At 34.6% G+C, this 18,093-nt stretch overlaps 1 protein-coding gene and 1 long non-coding RNA gene across 5 annotated transcripts in view; one reads left to right on the plus strand and one right to left on the minus strand.

Moving 5' to 3' along the window:
- Window positions 1-18,093, plus strand: part of LRP1B (LDL receptor related protein 1B) — a 1,941,900-nt gene that overhangs the window by 554,692 nt on the left and 1,369,115 nt on the right. The window lies entirely within an intron of this gene.
- On the minus strand, window positions 4,824-10,123 carry LOC118154768 (uncharacterized). Its single transcript, XR_004745030.3, has 2 exons — window positions 9,937-10,123; window positions 4,824-6,493 (listed from the first exon to the last, which is right to left on the minus strand). It is a non-coding gene; the product is annotated as an uncharacterized LOC118154768 (long non-coding RNA).

Consider the following 18,093-nt stretch of genomic DNA (forward strand, 5'->3'; position numbering starts at 1 on the left):
TTGTAGCTTGGCTTTCAGGCTTCAAACTGTCTTTGGCTTGAAGGGGGGGTTTCACTGGAGACCTACCCCTCTCTAACTAGGATTATCTGCTTTCTGCCTCTATCAATAATAGGATTTTTAAGCCCTTATTTTACCATATTTATCTTAAATTATATCCCCTTTACACAGAGCTTGTTTCATGAGGAGATCTAATTAGAGAACACTGTTATAACACGACATAACATTTAACAAGTTTTGATATTAGATTATCTGTCTTATCTGACCAACCATTTTGTATGATTTATATAAAATTTATACAATAGTTTCATTCAAAGGTTTGCTGCTGTAGTAAATGGTGTTAATCCCTTTCATAAAAAATGACATTTCCATGTACCATCTATTGACCATCCATCAATATACACTTCACACACAGAAGTTCTTTCTTAGTGGTTTGCTTTTGGTAACATCTCATACTTAAGTACAAGGTATAAAACTGTATTTGTTTGACTCTTCTGTGAAGAATTAGGAAGATGTAATGCAATTATATCCCTGCATAGCCAGACTCCTAAGGTAATCTCCTTACAAAACTGGGTCTTAGAATCTATAATCACAATTGTTGGTTAGAACTTCAATGTTAGGCTTCTTCCTAAGGAAAAAACTTTTAATTAAAGTGCTATCCTCAACAAGTTTTCTTCAGAATATGCTATGTGATTGCTTTTCTAGATGAGTTTTGAGAGAAGAAATTAAGCTGAAGTGTACCTGATGAAAGATCTATCTTTTTAAGTAACTATGGTATGCACAATTACAGACTTAGAGTAATAATAAAGTAAGGTGTTGATTCACAGTATTTTACTTAAAAGCCTCAAATGTGAAGTTTTAAAGTAGAATGCATTACCTACTGATCGCTTATGTTATTACAACATTGATATATTAGCTACTATATATATCAGTCCTGTAAAATATATAAATGTGATAAATTCTGAATGATTCCACTATAACTTTTTGAGACAGAAAAATTCCCTTTTATCTGTATCCCCTAATGCAAGATATGGGCAACCTGAATTATGGAAATATGAATTGGCCCAAGGAACATAAACCTCCAGGAGAACAAGCACTTTTCATGTAGAACCTAGGATTCACTGAAGGATTAGTAACTGCTTAACCTTTTATAAAAACACATGCATACACACAGGCATATTCAACTGAATTATGTTACTATCATAATTTACTTTTTTATTTCATTGACACAGCTTTTCTATGAAATGATTGGTACCTGTAAGAGACCACTTGTTTACCTCTTGCCTCCCAGTGTGAAAGGTGTAAATAATATCCATGGATGTGTTCACTTAATTTACTTGCTTGAGTCAGATGCTGATCTTGCTTCCAGGAATCTAAGAGTGACACAGCTATGCTTAACTTTAATTCGGGCCAATCAAAAGCCAGCACATTCAGTCTAGTTTATTTTGTGTCTTTTATCAGGAAAAGAAATGTTACTTTTCTGGAATTTGTGACACAATTAGGCAAATATCAATTTATGCATTTCCAAATATATTAAAATCAATGAGATAATCTGTATTCATGCTTGTTACATATAAGCTTCTCAAACATTTACTGGCATCTTATCTACATAAAAACAGGTAAGATTAACATTAATCAATTAGTTATGAGGACTGTCCAACCTCATGTTAATCTCTGTTTATGTTGTCACCTGTAGATTGGATGCAAAAATTACCTTTTAATGTAAAAACAGTTAATGTGGGAATATTAATAGGTTTAGGCCCTGCCCATTATTGCTTCGAACCTGGGTATATTAGGAGAAAGCAATGAATCCTGGCAAGCAGAGGAGAACTGAACAAGTACAGAGCCCAAAGGATTGTCTGAAGGAAGATTTTTTTAGGGAGTTTAGAGTGAAAGAGAAATATTTTGAGAACAGCTGCTTTAAAAGAGATGAAGAAACAGATTTCAGGAACTTAGCAATACATTGTGAATATGATCCCTCTTTATAATATTTTGAGAGGATTATGAAATGTTTAAATTACTTTCTAAATATTGTTTAAATTACTTTCTAAATATCTTTGCCTGTTTGAGTTGAGCCAACATAGAACTGTGAGTATCCTTGACTAATTAACTATATGTGGATTACATTTTGGGAGCCAGCCTTTAAGTTTCAGTACTCAGCTGTACTTCAGATAAAAATCAATACCTCAAAAACATATTTTTAAACTGGTTACAACCTCACCAGACTTATAGTGCAAAGGGTAAAGATTTACCCTACAAAAGTTTTATGCTTCTCAGAATACTATTGCAGAGAGAATCACTGAAGACTATTCAGAGACCTAATATGGTTTCTTATGAAATTGAAAGCTAGAAACATATTTCACCTCCACAGGCACAGACATTCTTAAATTGGAGCTCTTGGTGGATGATAGAGGACATAGTAGCTATGTTTAGGCTAATTCAAGTCATTTACTCTGCCCCAGTAACAGAGATTTCCCTGGGAATCTGGCTGTTACTCCAAGTAGAACTGCTGACAACAGGTATTTGCTTTAAAAACTTGAGAAATGTGTGTGTAGTTTCTTGTAGAGGCTTAAGAAAATAGTGCTAAGGCTGGGTGCTGTGGCTCACCCTATAATCCAGCACTGTGGGAGGCTGAGCAGGCAGATCACTTGAGGTCAGTAGTTCAAAACCAGCCTGGCTAACCTGGTGAAACCCCGTCTCTACTCAAAATACAAAAATTAGTTGGGTATGTTGATGCATACTTGTAATTCCAGCTACCTGGGAGGTTGAGGTACAAGAAGGGCTTGAACCTGGGAGGTGGAATATTCACTGGAACTAGATCATTTTACTGTACTCCAGACTAAGTGACAGAGTGAGAATCTGTCAAAGAAGGAAGGAAGGAAAAAGGAAGAGGAGGGGAAGGGAGGGGAGGGGAGGGGTGAGGGAAGGAAGGGAGGGAGGAAGGAAGGGAGGGAGGAAGGAAGGAAGGAAGGAAGGAAGGAAGGAAGGAAGGAAGGAAGGAAGGAAGGAAGGAAAGAAATAGTCCTCAAATACAGGTTAGATTGAGCTACTAATATGGTCTAGAAGTAGTATTAAAAGGTAGAAAAATACATCAAGGTGAAGGCCTACAGTTAATGTTGGTATTGTTTGTGGTTTGAAAGTCATCTGATTTTTGTTTGTATTACAGCACGCCTTACTGGCCTAGGAACTATAGGTGGCAAGTGATTTGTCTGTGTTCATATACTAAATTCATAATTGCACATCAACAAGATATGGTACTTATAGGTACAGCATGGAGAGATTTCAACAGTGGCAATCTGCCAGGAGAAGAAGTAGCACAGTTTGTAGAAACATTTGATGTGGCTGGAGGCATTTCATGCACAGCTATTAAGATAGATAGATAGACTGATAGACAGACACAATAGCTTTAGGACCTATTTTAAACTTAAAGACTTCCTGAATTTGCAGTACTGTGAAGCTAATCAATGTTGAGCCAGAAAATGGGGAAAATATTGCAGTACTTTGGAAATAAAACTAAGACTAACTTACAGAACTCATATTTAAGGGAGGAAGATAGACTCCAAGTGTCTGTATAGATAGAGGTGTGTTTGTCTCTTAATCTTGGATTACCAAGTTGCCAACAAAACTACTTTCTTTGTGACAGCACTGAATACAAGAGGGACTGCTGTGACTGCCTGGCCCTCTGTGTCTCAGTATTTTGGAGGCACAGGTACAAAACAGGGGTGGAGATAGTTCTGTGTTTTTAAATGGACATCTAGTTGCACCCTGAATCCATGAGGAAAATTATCTAGGGAATAAAGCAATTTTTCTTATTTTGTGGGTAGAGACTCTTCTATTAGGTGCTGTGGTAGGTAGCATACATTGACTTTTCCTGCTCAGGGAAGTCACAAACATGAGGGTTAGCTCTGTGTCTAATGGTGGTTAAGTTTGCAGTACATTCAAACTACAGCTTCTAGTTCACCCATTCACTTTAAATCCTGATACCAACAGATACTCACCTACATCATCAGTAACAACCATCATCCCCTCCTCTTCCCAGTACTACCACTATCATTACTCTAGGACCCAATTCTTCAGAAAAAGCATATTATGCTCTGCTTTGTAGAATATAATAAGTCTTCAACCAGCGTTTCTCAACTTTGTGTATCGTGTATTAGATTCACTTGGGAAGATTTTTAAATATTGTCTGTTTCCCACTCCAGAGACAGGCATGACTGGTCTGGAGCAGGACTTGCGTATTATATTTTTTTAAAGAAAGCTCTCCAGGTGATAGAAAAGGCACGAGAAAAACTGCTCTAACCAAAGCACTTAAATGGAGGTGGGAGGAGTATTGTGATTAGAAAGGGAACTGATCACTATTTATACCTTTTTCACCACCTCTATTTTCTACCTACTTGCTTTCACTTATTTGTGATGTTGATCAGAGTGCTGAATGGTGTAGGAAATTAGAGATGATAGAAAAGGGAGATTGATTTACACTTAAATGAGAAAACTGCCCCTAAGGAGCAATAATAGAGTAAAATGTGTGGGTATGTGTGGAGGGGGCAGGGAGTGTGCAGAGACAGAAAATATTATCATCCAAGTGGCCCAGGCAAGAAAGGAAAAGCTTAGAGAGAAGAGAAACAGTGTGAGGACATATGTAGGCGTATGTGTTAAAAGGAGATCAGAAAGTCAGATTTCCAGAGGGTTAACTTTGTTTTACAAATTGAATCTTTTTTTAGTTGTTTTTTGAGAAAACAAGAAAAAATTAAATTGCTATTCAAGTATTTTTGATAGTCTGTCGTTTCTTTAAATGAGGCACAGATCTGACATGGAGATGTAATGTAGTTCACCTTTATGTACTTTATATCTTTGTAACATTTTTCTCTGCATCAAATTGTACATATCAAAAAATAGGAGGGTCAAATAAAGTAATAAAAAACTTCAATTGATCAAGCATCTGATAGTAATAGTTGTTGAGTCCCAGCCATGGTTACCCTAAACTAAAGGTTCAAATGATAATTCAATTTAAATAAAATTTAATGTTCAAGTTTTACACTTCCTGCATTGGCCAAGAGTTAGATTTTATTACGCAGCAGGGAGCCTTTGGATCTGGACATCCTAAAATCTGCCTTATGAAGATAACCAGTAGGAAAATCCCTTTCTCAAGCAAAACAAGCTATAGATCTGAAATGAAATAGATAATCAAAATGTTGAAGGAGGAAATAAAAAAGCCAAATGGAGAAATAGGAATTTTTTTTATGAGCACTACCTCTAATGCTGTTTTTCAATTTCCCAGACCAATTTGGCAGTAACACAGTAGCTATGAACAAAAGTGATATGACTGCTTGAGTTGCTGATTGCAAAGTGACAAAATGCAGCCCTCTGTGGAGTTCATCTGAAATAGCGACTTTCCAAAACTAGAGCACTTGACAGGAGAGGTAAATGGGAGGGGGGAATTGAGCAAAATAAATCAAGTCCATTTTTTATAGACTTGGCATCCCCTTGTATTTGAGAGGCTGAAGCCAGAAGGGCTATTTCTGGTGTGGCTATTGTATTTGATGTTGTCTGATCAGCTGTTTTTAGATGAGTTTCTACTTCTCGATTTGCCACTGCTTTTCACCTTCTTTGTGGTGTGGTTGCTACTTAGAAGGAATTGTGCCATGGAGCTTTCTGTGGCTTCTGTATACTCCTACGTGGCACAGAGTCTCATTTCATCTTAATTTCTATCAGTCAACCATATTTAAATTGAACTCACTCTTTGCATGTATATCAGACCTCAGTAATAGGCTCAGTTTTTAAAGAGATAAAGTTGATTTGTCAATTATTTCTGCAATTTTCTACTAAAATCTCAACTGTTGAAATTTTTTTGAAAGCATGCCATAGTGCTAAGTTATTCTTTGAACGATTAGAAGGAAAACGTACCAAACACTGAATTGCATTCAATGGATACCAAAATATATAATATCCTTTCTGTCCTTAAGGAATTTTCCATTTAGAAGATAAAGTAAAGAAGAGGTGAAGAGTTCTTTAAACTACATAAGCTTTTCAAAGACCTATAAGTTTTGTAATCAAGCCCTAAAATAAGCCATTTTTACTTTTTTAAAAATTAATAAGTTATTTGATTTCTATGGTTCTTTACCACTTTGCTGTTTGGTTTTATAGCTTTTTAGACAGCCTGGTATTTCAAGTAACAAAATTAGGTAAGTGCCAACTATGGCCACAGTGCTACTAAAGATACTGTGCCGTTCAGGATGAAAAATATTCATAGTCCACCTTTATGATTATACTGCCCATTCATGTATGAAAGAAACCCTTACCCAGAGTTAGGTTCCAAAATTAGTGATTAATATCATAAAAAGTATCTTTTAAAATTTTGTAAATTTCTCATAAGTTTCTGTATACATGGCTTTTGGTGTGTTACATTATCTCTTAGCGAATTCAGTGCAGTCCATTTTCTTTTCCTTTGGTTGAATCCCAGATGAGGTTGTTGGCTTGTTTACAGAGTCTTTTAACCCTGAAATGAAACAAAAACAGAAGACACACAAAATATAAATTGAATTGAAAAAAAACACAAAATCCTCACTCCTGTTGTTAATGTCTGATATGTTTAAGTGAATGTTCATCATTTAAATATATTGTATGATGAATGTCCACTGTACTGAAAAACTAAATCAGTACCTTAAGAGAAGTAAAAATAAGAGGCTGTGGGTTTTAGATTTTAAAAACGCTAATTTTCCAATAAACGATTCAGAAAGAAACTTCATACAGCAAATTGTATTTGAGATTTTGAAAACAGAGTTGATTTTGACAAACTGAGGACCTTCCAATATAAAAACATGCATTCTGGGCAAAAGCACACAACTTGCAATAAATTTCAAATATGTTTAAATGAATTGTAAACATTCCATACTGATGGAAGTTTAGAATACGAGTTGACCATTATGAGGTGAAGGTGAAGGGCAAGTTGAACATGTTATTAGTGAGAAGGGGTTGTACTTAACTGGAAAGGCCACTGAAGGGTCTTGTGAAAAGAATGCCTTAGTTATGGCTCAAATCTAGGTACAAATTGTCTAAGTTCTCATAGGGAGTAGGAAAGAGAAGAACTTGAGACAGAAGTAGATTGAGCTAGATCAGGATGGAGCTAAAGAAAGCTGGAATTGGGAGAGTGATGCTGGAAACAAAAAAGTAGAGGGAAGACCCAAGAAATATCATTGTGTGTGAATTTTATTTCAAACTGATGGCTGAAATGGACAGTAGGAAAAAATCTGTGTCAGAATCACTTTAAGTCAGCTAAAGTTTCTACAGTAATGGCAAACAATTATTGTATGAATGTGTCTGTGTGTACATAATGTCAGAACTTATGTATGTATGTGCATATATATATATACATACATTTATAGATTTTTTTTACACATCTATGTGTGTGTGTGTATATATATATATATGGATAGTAACTACTATATGTTGGTAATGTTCATAAAATAATCATTCATTATAAAATTTTCTCCTTTACCTAGGATTCATTTAAAACATGGATTAAGTAATGTTTCAAATGTTTATTTCTTAATGGCATACAGCACATTCCTGTTGTCTTATTATGAGCATTACATTTGATATTTCTCCTGCCCTTTTTATGCCCATATACTGTATCTTAGTTTAACATTTAATTTTCTGTTCTTTGCACTCATCTCAAAGTTGAAATTCTCCAAAAGTGTTTAGAATCCTTTTCAAGTGATGAAATTTGTTAGCAAGCCTTTTAAATCCAGAATGTAATTAAGTTCATCACAATTACTTTAGATCAATAGTGCATTTGTGCTTATCTTGAATGTGCTTTAGGAATGTATTCTGCCATTATTATTAATTATGTGTATTACCTAATTTAAAAAAGGCTATTATTAATGCATACCTACATCTGTCTATTCATCTGTCCAAATTTCTCCATTTGACTTTTGAACAGATAAGTTTTCTTGGGCTTTCAAAACAAAAAACTATTTCACACTAACTTAGAAGAAGCAGTATTTTCCCATATCATTTGTAAGTTCTGATATTTTTAATCAAGTAATTTATTTCAGAAACTCAATTTTGGATGCTGAGTCTCATTCCAGCTCTAAACATCTTTTGCATTGTGTTCTCATAAAATTGAGTCAAAGATGTATATCCAGGATAAGGATTGGAGTAGCTAGGGTAGTATCTAAATTTAGAAAATATAAACAAAAGATTTGCCACAGTTTGCTGTATCCATTGGTATCCGAATATCAATGTTCCCATATAAATAATTAATATAGTTCTGTAAATGTTATAATGCCCTATCCAATGTGTCTGTGTGTGTGTTTCAGATCACTATTTCAATAACTATAGATCCTCCATAGTTTGATTCAATATCTGAATTATAATTTATCATTCATTGCTCTAATTAATGCATCTTTGAATGGATGCAGATAAATTTCAATTAACTTTCAGTGACTAAATTTTCAAGTATGGTAGAGCACATCCTGTAACACTAGATATTCTTCTGACACAAGTTTCTAATCTATGTAGGGCATTTAAACAATATTTTCATGGATTGGAAGCTCCTTCAATGCTTGTGATGGTAAAGGGAACCTGTGACTTCTGTTTACCCATATGGCTTTTAAGTAGCAGATGCTTGGAGAAAATGATGAAAGGTGTGAATCATATTATCTGCAGAATTTTTCTAAATTATTATTTTTTTAATTTGTCAAAACATTACATAAAAGAATGGTAGTATATGTATAACAGAATAAATTCTACACTTCAAAACTCTGTCACATTTTTCTGGTTAGTAGAGTATCTTTTTCTGCCAAAGGCTGTTAATACTTCAATAAAAAAGCTGATAAGATGTTGTCTCATTGTTTACAAATGTCCAATATAAGAGGCTGATTTGGCTATTTTCTCAGTTCATTATAGAATTTTATGTACAATAAGCCTAGAAACCAGTATCTTGAGAGTATGTTACATTGTAACACAATTAAATTGACTCTTTGATTGTGACTCTCAGCAAGAAATATATTTCACATCATAACCCATAAATACATTTCTATATTTTCCCTAGACTCTGGTTACCTGAAAGAAAAGCTTCACAAAGCAACATTTAGCCTTACTAATGTACTCTTATATTTTATCTTCTAATTTAAAAATTAATATTTGTAATCCTGCACTGTGTAAAATGTAATCAAATTAATAGGTAAATATATGTTCTTTTTCAGTTTTCCATATTTTACTTAAATATTTTGTTTGTACTATTACATCTTTCATGAATCAGGATTTTTAAAATACTTTATATAAAAAGGGGACACAAAGCATCTAACAATTTTTAATGCATAGGGCATTGTTACAAGTTAAAAAGAAGGTCTCCTGTAGCTCATAAACTTCTATAATTTATGAAAACCCTAAAAATTATGGAATGTTTAAAGCTGGAAATAATCTTGACAAGAAGATGGCATACTTTTATCTTTATTCATACTTAAGATTGTATGTGGCCTACATATCATCATCATAAATAATCTAAATATTAATTCAAAAATTTATCTTCTTTTTCTTTTTGGCTTATATCCAATTAATATGAAGACACTTTTAATATCTAAAGGAAGAAATATAATTGACTGGCTATCTGATCAATGTGGTCAACCAAATAGCAATTTAGATAAATTAGTAACCACCTCTGTCTCCCAATTACCACTTTATATTTGCATTTTTTAATTGGCTGTTTCTAATTCAGATTCATCTGATTTCTCTGTGTTGCTTAGTCACACAGGAAAAGTGAAATTCCTCTTCTTACTAGCACTCTGAGTTTTAGATTAGAGTGCTGAACACTTGAAACACTCTGGACGCTTCAATTCTGTATCTACAAAAACGTGTGTATTCTAAATATTTTGCTCAGTTCTTTTGATTTACCAACCAGATTACTGTCTCTGTGGAATTATTAGGGCCTATTCTTACCGCTTTCACCTTTTGCTTTCCCAGTGTTGTGGTCTTTCTGCTCCTTAGCTCAGCTAGGTCCGTGTTCTTTCCTTAAAACCAGGAGGAATTAGGTGCACACACAACAGAGTGAGTTGAGTAGAATTTATTAAGCAAAAGGAAAGCTCTCAGCAAAGAAGGAAAATGGGGCGGAGGATCCCCTACTCAATGGCTGGAAAATCCCCCATCTGGCTAAGTCTAATCCTCTTGAGGACTCAGAATGGGAGTGCATGCTGATTGGTTTATGAGTATACAAAAAAGGTTAAATCGAAGACATCACTCAAAGGTGGGGACGACAGTGTAGAAATTAGGAAAGGGTAGATAAATATAAAATAGGTGATGGGTAGGAATCAATCAGTGGAAAATATGCTAAACAGGAAGATGAGTTGTCAATTTGGGCCAAGGATTTAACTTGTAGCTTGGCTTTGAGGCTAATAGCAGCTGATGACTGGCTTTGAAGTCATCAACTTGGAGGTGGGGTTTCACTGGGGACCCATCTCTATCTGCCCAGGCATTTGGCTACCTCCTGCTGCTCTCACCAAGTGACTGTTTTCTTCAATTTCCACATTTAAGAAAATCAGAAATGTTTCTTAAGAAAAAGTATTCAGCATATCTCACTTGTGACAGATATAAAAACTAGAAGAATAAACACATTTCCTGCTAACAACAACTAAATAGTGTCACTCATTCACACACATATATATATATATATATATCAGGGGAGTAGTTTTGAACAATAAAATGAAATATTTTTCAGGTAGGAATATGCTGAAGCTGTTTATTTTCCACGGGGCCAGGTTTCTTCCATGCTTTGTTTTTGTAAAAGCCCTTACAGGTTCATGCCTTCACTGGAATGTAAAAGTTCTTCACCCTCTGTAATCCCTAATTATCCATTTGCAGAATCATCATTATCTAGTCCTGTTATGTTGTCTCTTCTCTAGAGATTTGTTTGTACAACAGCCAAATTTTCTTATTTCCCAAATTTTGCCAGAAGTTAACTTCAGAAAACTTGTCCTGACCTGACATCGTAACATTTCTACATACTACTAACTTTCCTTTTATAGGAATAAGGGAGATTCTATTACTAGGATTTAAAGGGTTTTCCTATTAGACATTTTGAAAATAAAATGACCTTGCCCATCAGACAAGTTGTTTTATTTAAAAAGTATTTCCTCCAATGTTTGAATGTATTCCAGAGTACCAAGGAGTCTTTCTGTTTATAACAACAGTTGCTAATTATGTGAGTGAAACCTAGAATATAATTCATTCAAAAATGGGCCTCCATGGGGGGAATAAAGGAATTTCACAAGATGCCATGAAAAGTGTGGTATCTCTTACTTGATTTTTAATGAGTCTTCTCTCCACAATTCACACCAGGAAAGTCCTAAATCACAAGATATATAGATATATGCTTTCATATATTCTGTATCTGGTGATCCTTTAAGATAAATTAGAGTCTGGCTATTTTTGAAATGTTTATGTCCCACAACTTCAGTTATTGAAACCTAATCACCAAGATGATACCATTATAATATGGGGACATTGGGAGATAATAAAGTCATAAGAGTGGAGGCTTCATGAATGGAATTAGTGCCCTCATAAAAGAACCCAGAGCTAACCCCTTATACCAAGTGAAGACACAGCAAGACAGTGCCATCTACAAAACAAAAATGCAGGTCCTTACCAGACATCAAATCTCTTGGCACCTTGATCTTGGACTTCCCATTCCTCAGAACTGTGAAAAATAAATTTCTGTTGTCTATAAGCTCTCAAGTTTATAATACTTTGTTATAGCAGCCTGAACATACTAAGACAAGTTCCTGCCCTTGGGAAATTTACAGGTGAAATGCAGAAAGCCATATAAACAATACGGATGGAACAGTGGAGTGAATGAATGGTTGGGAGAAAGAGAAAGAGCAACACATTCAATGTTGTTGCAGAGGATCCGGATGTGGGGTTGAGGGGAGTAGTGGGGCATCAAAGAAGTCTTTTGGGAGAAAGTTGAGAAGGTTGAGACTGAATTATTATTGAAGGATGGAATTTCAGGTCATGTGATTTGCCAGTAAGAATTTTTCATAAGCCTGCATAGGTTCTAAACAATTGGGTCACTAGAAGATTTTGGATCATGTATTTAATTTCAAACACCTTTTTTCCCTGTCAACACTGGGACTGGTGTAGAGCTGGCTAAATAACAGCTGGCGATTGTGTTCCGTGTTCCTGTAGAAAAATTCCCAAAAAGGAAAATATAAACTATATAGTCATTTTTATGGGCTTAATCATTCACATAAACCATGGTCCACATTTACAATTAAAGCCTATCGACATTTGTGTGGTATAAATTGAGAATTAAATTTAGGTCTGTCTGCCCAAATTGTTTCATATCAACTACCCCATTCATAAACATGCATAGACACACACACCTCTGTCTGCAATTGTCTTCAGTGACCTTACAGTTTTCTCCCTGAGCAAAATTTTCATTTAAATATGTTTCTAGTTGGCCTCTGCTAGAAGCACAACTGTATCACCTGGGAGTGGGGACACAAACACATATTTGCTCTTTTAACATTTTAATTGATTTTTTTTTCGAATGGCCTGGTCAGCACTTCGTCCAGATCAGAGACCTGAAAACAAAACAAACAACACAAAAACCCAGGACTAAAGCCAAGTCTTTGATAGACAGAGATATTTTAAGGCGTTTGGATCTTTCCTAATGAGAGAAGCCTGGGTAGAACGCTGCTTCTACCAGATATGGGGAATGCAGGAAGCTATATGAAACTTTGAAGTAATTAGGAAGTATGAGAGAGGGAAGCAAAAATCAGCAAAGTGCATCCGGCGATACTACAGACGTACTTCTTAGAGCTGCCTCAGGTTAATTCACTAATGGCCTTGGCTTGAGAGCATCACTGCTAAATTATCTCGTCATTACAGTTAGAAGGGCAGAGGTAGAAAGAGATGAGTCAAGCCATAGGCTATTTACTGTGGCTCGGGCTTCTAAAACAACCGAGGAGGTAAAGAAAGAGAAAAAAACTCTCAGACCTTTTAAAAAGATATGTTTTTGTCAGGACAGGCTGTGAAGGGAGAGACAAGAGACACATGAGCAACGGAAAGGCCTTATGTAAGACTGGGCTGGTGTCCTTGACTGATGAGTTGGGACATGAGCAGTCACTGTCATGTGGCAATGATTTTACATCAACATCCCGGCATATCTGGTAGCAGCAGGAGCGAAAAATGAAATATCTCCTCTGATGGAAACTGTTAGGAGATTCGTGGAAGAGGAACACAAGTGCCAAAATTGGGAGGAGACGGAGATTGTCAGTTGTAATCCCTGCTCTTTTGGAGAGAAAAAAAACTTTCTGATGAGTGCAAGGAACTGGGGCCTTGTTTCAATCTTTTATAGCTCATCTTAGAAATGATACCCTTTCTTGCCTATTAAAAAAACTGTTTGAGGCTTAATTCAGAATGACATCCCCATTTAGGCCATAAATGTTTGAAGCCTAAACTTAAAATCAAACTCGTCTTCCATCTCTCTGCTACACTGACAACCCCTAGGGCACTCCAAGTATTTTTATATGTATATATTGCTTTTGCTGTACAAAAGTTTTTAAAATTCAGCCTTTGTGTCACAAACGAATAGGCGAAAGTATTAAAACTGTGGTAATCTCAGCAAGAGTTTTAAATTCAGCTTATGTCAGGCAAACACAATTTGGTTCATATGTTTCATGTTATCTAAGTCTCTTTTTAAAAAAGAAAAAAGAACTCATTATGCCAGTGAAAAGCAATTTATAATGAGACCATCACCAATAATTGTTTGTTTTAGGCTGTGAAGTGGTAGGGTACTTTCCTGCCTGGGTGGAATCAAGTAAAAATAACCATGTTTTTTCTGCGTTTGCAGACAGGATAGGTTGCGGTGAATAAGCTATTACATTTCAAAACAGACATTTTGATGAAGTTAGAATAACATGAAAAATGGCAATACCTTTCAAGTCCAAGAACCTGTGCAATTTAGTGACTTCTTAAATTTCAAAGAATATTATTTATTTTAATAATATTGTTTAACTTTGAATAACCTTATTGCGTTTCTCCAGATGTGTACCCTAACTGTCGCAGACATGACCTAATTTGTTTCCATAACATACCCAAAGTAGATATGGTAGTTTGTCTACTCAATAAACGGCAGTATCTTACCTCCCAGGATTTAGTCATATGACAACCTCATCATTCTTGACAGAGCTGAGAAGCGGGATTTAAACAACAAAACTCGAGGCAGAATCAAAGTTGCAACCACAGAGTCCATGCAACTAAGCAAATGCATTTTTCTCTTATGAATGTTCTCTTAGAACTGACAAAATCTTATTTTACTGACAATTTTAACAAGTTTGTTATTTGGTTACCAAACCCACTGCCTATTAGGAAGCAGCAAATTAAAAAGGGGATGCAGCTGTGGAGACTTGCACAATGATAGCAGTTAAATGTGTCAGCAAGAAAATGGAAGAAAATCTGTAAAAAGCATACAAAGGAACTCAAAAATCAGGAACTAAGCTATTTAATAAAGGTAAACAGATCTACAAACTTGTATAATCATTGAAGTTACTATGGTACTAAAATTAGTACTCCTGATGATGGTCGTAGGTCATTACGGAAGTGTTATTTTAAGTTCCATAGTTTGATCAGTTTTAAGAAAACAAGCAGAGTAAATAACTGACTTAGAAAGGTTTTCATCCACAAGTCATCTTTTTCTTTTCCAAAGGGAGGTTAAAAGGTTATACTTTAGCTGTCACGTTGTTTTCGTTCATCCTAACTCATCATTCAATATTGCAAGTGAGTTTCACTTATGAAATTAAACAACTAGAATAAAAATACAGTTATTGGGTAATAAAGATGTTCAAGCTCATTTAATATATTCCCAGCTTCAAAATCATCCTTTAAAATAAAGTCAGGGAATGTGTTTAACATGTCTTCTTGTGTCCTATGGCTAAATATATTACAACATTTTTCTGGTTTGATCAAGGTTGCAGATTAAATTTTCCATATGGACCTGTTATCTTATTGTTTTTCTTGGCCCCCATTTATCTTCCTACATGGCATATAACAAATAAAATTTATTTCTACTTCCAGAAAAATAACCACATAATTACTGGAGTAACATCTGATTATCTACCTAGTTTATAACAGCATCTTATATAATAAAAATTCATTCATTCACTGGGTTCTGATTTCCTATCTAAAATGTAGAAGGAATGAGAAGAGCTAGCTCAGAATACACAATTACTGTGGCATAATAACAGCTCAGAATACACAACTACACAATCACTGTGGCAGGCACAGTGCTAGTGACACATTATCTTTCAACAAATCTGGAGAGCCAATTTTTAGATAAAGAAACAAACCTATGGAGGGAGCTTGTATCAAATGTGGAATATTCTTATTTCTTTAGCATGCTGCTGGAGGGTAAAACAATCCCTGTAAATGTTTGCTAGTTGTTAACATTCTGGTACACATTAGCTTGAGTGACTTTCATATGGTATTCTGTTCCTCATTCAATCAATTTAGTGACTTAGTCATTGAAATAAACAGGGCAAAAGGACAGAGTCATAGCTTCAGTCCCATCTCTAGTAGCTTCTGTGATTTTAGGCCACTATTACGTTTTCTAGGCTGTGGTATGCTCATTAAATATATATATATGAAGAAGAGCCTTCATGTACCTCTGTCTAGAAGCCAATATACTCTTACCTTATTATAAACAGTGAGCATAGTTATACAGTTAACAAGTTGCTTATTACCATCAATAATTATCAGATTGTTTCAAGAGCCAAAGAAACACTCAATACAGTTAAGTTAGTAACTTTCTCTTATATATGATACTCATTATTATAATTGTCTTCCATGTCACTTTCCACTCTTCTTGGGGGGGATAATAAAAACTTGTCAGTCCTAAGTCAGGGGTTAATGAAGGCAAATTGTGACAACTGTGTTCCTTGGGATATTGTGGACATATTGCAGTGCTTGGACAAGAATGTATATCTCAAGATAACTTATATTTTTCGTTCTTCATAAACAAAGAAAAGTATATTAAGAAAAAGAGTTAGCAAATACTTATGTGGTAAAACTCCAAGATAAGTCCAACTTGAAAAAGAGTTTAATTTCATATATCTATTTTGATTTAACAGGGCATTAGCATTTAGAAGACCAATCTGGATTTTATACATCTTGTAAACAACTAAGTATAGAGAAAGAAAAGTAAAGTTGGTGTATACGTGTATATTGTGATTTAAATTTTCTTTCCAAATACCATTTATTGGCTAGTTTATAATAGCAATGTTAGTGCATTACTTGCATTGTATTTTATTTCTTCTTCACTGTTTTTTCTTGTTTTGTTAATACATTTTAATAACATGAGCATTAAGTATTTCACATGTGTTTTGTTAACTACTGAAGTAATTACGTACCATTAATCTCAAAGGTAATTATGTTTTTAAATTTCAGTAATTTCTCATAGGTTTTCAGAAATAAATTACCCTGAGAAGAGAAAAATGTGTCGACATTTTAGTGTGTATTGCTGTGTGTTGTCTCAAAAGGGGAGGAATTTTTTATTTCTACTTCCACAAAAATAACCACATAATTAACTGGTTATTCATAGAACAATCTAATTGAAGAAGGAAAGGATATTGATATTTATTGAGAAAATAATGTACATCAGTCAGTCTCTAGTTGATATATAGTTGGTTCTAGTTGCTATTTAATGTTTTCATCATAACAATTCTTTGAACTAGGCATTATTCCCCTTTACAAAAAGAAATAGAAGTTCTATTTATAGAAAGTAGCACATCTAAAGCATAATGCCATGTCAGTTCCCAAAGCAATGGAGCTTTCAACTATATGATGCTGTCCCTTGGCATTTATTGTTAATTGTCCTACATGGTTGACTATTGATATGAATAATTTAAATTATTCACTCTTTATACATCTGGTAGATATAGGGAAAGGGGTGAGATGATACATATATACTTTTGATGATAAGACAAGAAATAATCAGGTATTTTCTTTGCTTAAAGTCATAGTTCTTTGCATATTTGTTGCTAGTTATACATTTCTTCTTACTTTGTTCCAATATGCAAACATTTTGTAGGTGTATGTTGCAGAATAAGTGTGTTTACATTCCATCTTTGCAAATGACTAAGTTTTACCTGCAGGTGTCATACATGAGAATTTTCTCTCCCTTTCTCTCCTTAATGCATATTTGGAATTTGTCAATGGCATCTGAGCATGGTGTTTGTGGACAGTGAATATAAACATCATCATGTATCCAAAATTTTCAATCACTTCATTTGTTCTAGAGTGCATTAAACTGTGATTTAATGTGACATTAAACTGCTTTCTTGCTGTTTTAACCATAAAATGCCTTCGATTTATTTCAAGGCACAGCTTGGGCTGGACCAAAGCTATCTCTAATCTAATAGAGTCCAGCCTTTCATTTTATTTTCATAATCCCTCCATACTTCTATAAAATAAAAAAAAAAAGCTAAGTAGTACTGAAAAGAAAAAAAAATGAGTATCTCAGTAAGACTAGAGTTGATGTTAAGAATCTATCCAAAGTGGTTAAGAAATATTGGTTTTAAAGGCTTCTTATATTTTATCCTGCATAATTTATATATGTTTGCACTATGAAAACAAGGGATCTTGGAAAATTAAAAATATATGTCAAGCATTTCTATTCATGTCCAACATCTCATTTAAAAGAAAAGAAAAAAGAAGTGGATTGAAAACATTTACTGATTTAACCAGACTATTCTTCTAAGGGATGATTATTTCCTAAGATGCAGTTTATTTTCAAAGTCCTTTTTAAAGTTATTTCTTCCAGCCAGGCATGTGGTTAACATCCATAATCCTTGCTACTTGGGAGACTGAAGCAGGAGGATGCCTTGAGACCAGGAGTTCGAGACCAGCCTGAGCAAAAGAGTGAGACCCTGATCTCTTTAAAAAAAAAAAAAAGAAAAGAAAAGAAAGCACACCTGTAGTCCCAGCTACTGAGTTGGGAGGATTCTTGGCCCAGGAGTTCTAGGCTCCAGTGAGCTATGACAGAGTGAGATGCCTGTATCTCAAAAAAACAATGTTTTACGTTATTTGTTCTAAATATTATAA

This window comes from Callithrix jacchus, chromosome 6 (assembly GCF_049354715.1).
Source record: "Callithrix jacchus isolate 240 chromosome 6, calJac240_pri, whole genome shotgun sequence".
NCBI lineage: Eukaryota > Metazoa > Chordata > Mammalia > Primates > Cebidae > Callithrix > Callithrix jacchus.